Source organism: Phyllostomus hastatus, unplaced genomic scaffold (assembly GCF_019186645.2).
Source record: "Phyllostomus hastatus isolate PE091 unplaced genomic scaffold, TTU_PhHast_1.1 phas_contig_86, whole genome shotgun sequence".
Taxonomy (NCBI): domain Eukaryota; kingdom Metazoa; phylum Chordata; class Mammalia; order Chiroptera; family Phyllostomidae; genus Phyllostomus; species Phyllostomus hastatus.
Window position 1 is genome coordinate 41,938,138 of NW_025333977.1, and position 3,668 is coordinate 41,941,805.

At 50.2% G+C, this 3,668-nt stretch overlaps 1 pseudogene; it reads left to right on the top strand.

The window, feature by feature from the left end:
* Positions 1-810: 810 nt before the first annotated feature.
* Positions 811-3,177, top strand: LOC123827127 (annotated as a pseudogene).
* The last annotated feature ends 491 nt before the right edge of the window (positions 3,178-3,668 follow it).

Sequence of the window (3,668 nt, forward strand, 5' to 3'; positions counted from 1 at the left end):
ATTGTACATACACACCACACAAATACCAGTGTGAAATCATGAATGCCCAACGTGGTTTGGGGGTGCAGTATCAATAGAGTTGGGAGACTCCTGTGCTGGGACCTGCAGGGTGAGGCAGCCAGGGCCCAGCCCAGGGAGGACCTGTAGGCCACACCCTCCCCCTGCAGGCCTAATGCTTCCTCTCTCTGTTTCTGCTCCAGTGGCTTCGCTTCTATGGGAGCTCTGAGCCTGAGCATCGAGCATCATCTGTAAAAATATTCCAGCCCTGGCTCCCAGGCATTGGGCGATCTGCCAGAACTGGCCTGACGCTGCCGTCGTCGTCGTCGTCATCATCATCATCATCATCATCATCATCATCATCATCATCATCAGAGAATGCTTGCAAACGGACCTCCATGAATGTCAGGTTCAGTTTTGCAGTGGCTGCTGGAAGTGCTCGACACTGGGGGAGCACTCTGTTTTCGGGAAGGAGCTCCGAGTGGGCACGTGTTCCCCCAGACACCGCAAACAGGGTCTTACAGGCCATGGGGAGACCAGAACGCTCTCAGGAGCCCTCAGGGACTCTCTCACATTCTCCATGCTGGGGTGACCCCCATATGGGATCCCCACCCCCGAAGGTGCTGCGATGGAATTCAACTCTCCTGGTGAGGATCAGCTCCCTGGTTCGGCCAGACCACCCAGGCTGTGTATGGCCCAAATGCTAACGGCTGAGGCAGCACTTACGTTGTTTTCTAAATTGAAGCCCAAAGTTTAAAATTAGCTGTTTTACCTAAAATGCAAATTTCTGGCTTGTTTTGAAAAATAGGCGTACACATGTGTCTACATAGTTATAATGGACTGGAGCTGAGAATACATCTTCCAGAGCACCGCGGAGACAGGGAACCGGGCACAAGTGGTAATTCCCCCTTGGTCCCAGACAGTCTTAAGAGGCACAGCTAAATGCAGATGTGACCCTGAATTTTCCAACAACATCCAAAAAAGAAAGGTGGGTGATAAGGACTCCAGCCATTATGACAGTGATGGTGACAAAAGTGGCAATTTAGTTGTGGATGTGTCTAATGAGGACCCTTCTTCTCTGAGAGCAAGCGCCACCCACTCACCCAGGGAAATGGGGCTGACAAAAACCCTCTGTGGAAGAAAGATGCTTTCTGCATCCAAATGTCCAGTCTCCTGGGGAAGTTACCCTTCTTTGAAATTCAAAGACACCAGCTTGCATGAGAAAGCCAGCACACCCTCAGAGCGAGACCTGCCAAGAACGCTGGGTACCAGCGCCACTCCAGGACTCCTCCCAGGCCTCTGCAGGCCTCCAGCGAGGGACCTCCTCATTAACCAAGATGCTGCCGACCTGTGCCCCGGCCTGTGGGAATGGCATCAAGGGCAAGCTGACTAGTCCCTGCACCACCTCCTCCGGCCTCTAAAACAGTCCAGGCAGATGAGCGCAGCAGGCGCTGTGGTGGTCTACTAGGGGTGCCCCCGTGGTAGAGTTTGATCCTCCCCGCTCACGTGCGAGTACCTGTGATCCCTCCCAACCTGGCAGGAATCCCTGGGGAAAACCTGTGTACTCCTTCTACAGGATGGCAGGTGGGCAGATGCAGCCTGTCCCCTTTCTTCCTGATGCCCTCATTGTGCCTGTCATCCCCCAACACACTCACCAGATCAATGCCCTGAGCCACTGGGAGGTGGTGGGTGCAGTGACCATCAACCACGCCTCGAGGCATGTGTGCATGGGTGAGAAGGGCTGCGTCAAGGTCTGGGACATCAGCCACCCGGGCAATACGAGCGCCAACTCTCAGCTAGACTGTCTGAATGGAGAGAACCACATCTGTTCCGCCAACTGCTCCCTAGTGGCTGTACTCAGATAGTGGAAGGGGAGGTCAGCACTTGTCCATTTGGGACCTGTCCACTGCTACCTCGAGCATCAAGGCAGCGCTGACATCCTGCAGTCCTCTGCCCCAGCCCCCTGCCCCGACCCCCGCAGCCTGCCACACCCTGGCCAACTCCAGGGTCTGCTTCTCCTGTTGCAGCAATGGCAACACTGCCCTGTGGGACCTGCACAAACAGACGCTAGTGAGGCAATTCCAGGGCCACACAGATGAGTCCAGCTGTACTGACATTCCTAATGATGGCACCAAGCTCTGGACTGCAGCGTGGACAGCAGGGTCAGATCCTGGGGCCTGCTGAAGGGCCGCAGCTGCAGCAGCACGACTGCACCTCACAGATACTCTCCCTCGGGGACTGCCCAACCGGGAGTGGCTGGCCATGGGCATGGATACCAGCAACCGGAAGTTCTCCACTGAACAAGCCTGACACGTACCAGCTGGATTTCCATGAGAGCTGCATGCTGTCCCTGAAATGCGCTTCTTGTGGTCAACGGTTTGTGAGTACCGGAAGAGGCAGCCTCCGCAATGCTTGGCAGACCCCCTATGGAGCTAGTACATTCCAGCCCAAAGAGCCCTCCCCTGTGGGTGTGACTTAGCTGTGACACTGCTGTGGGTGGGAACTACTAGTCACTGGCCCAGGGGACAAGAAGGCTGCAGTCTGCAAAGTCATCTACTGAAAGAATTATGTGGTTAATGTTCTAAGATTCCCAGCCTTTAGTAGAACCACTGAATCTTGGAGGAGTTAGTAAAAGCTGGCTTTTAGATAAGGGTAGATATGTGCACATAGCCATACAGACAGCGTGAGCATAAAATAAATGAAGTTCAGCTTTGTCCCATGCTCTCCGGGGCCAGACACTTTCTGCCTGCCCTGGAAGCCCACTCACAAGACTCCCCACAAGATGCAGGGGCCTCGGGGAGCACAGTGGACAAGCCATGGGCTTTAAAGTCCAGTAGGCTTTCGGTTTCAAGCCCCAGTGCCCATACTGATTAGTTACATAAAAATTGCCAATTTACTTCATTTATCAAAGCCTCAGTTTTTTCCACCTATAAAATGAGAGTTAAAATGCTGCCTTTAGGGTCGTTGTGGAGTTTAAATGAACTAAAGTTTGCAAAGCAGAGGGGTCCTTTGAACATGTGCTCTAGACTTATAGCAGCTGTGATTGTAATGTGTGTGAATATACACTCATGTCTATTTGTGCATGTGCATATATGTCTATATACGAGGGACAAGCTGTCACAGCAAGTGTGGGGTGCTCTTCAAGTTTTCTGTGTTTAAGGCTTTTGTTTGTTGAATGGAATTATAAACACACTTCAAATCTCACTTGCTAGCATTGTAATATATTTAATGCAAACTTTTTAGAAATACATATATATATAATGTTTTTCAAGGCGGCATAGCATAAAAGAAGTGTCTTTATATCCTAATGTTACATTTGAGTAATGGCAAATTTTCTGTAATTTCCCAAGAAATGTCACGATGAATTATACATCAGCAGACTCACATTCTTGAAGGTCAGTAGTCATAAATAGCACTCATTAATGTCACATGTACATTAACACTATGCTCTAACTATATACAGAGAAGTGGCGTGCAGATAATTTACTTCTTAGAAGACTGCATATTACAGATCAGACTATTGACAAAGTTGCTGTGTGCTGCTAGAGAAGGTTATCGGAAAGATTTCTTTTGCTATTTATCTCAAGTGAATGATGTAATCCTTTAGAGGTACAAAACAGTAACAGATCATTTCTAGTTATTGTCTTTAACAGTTGAGGTGTAACCAGAAA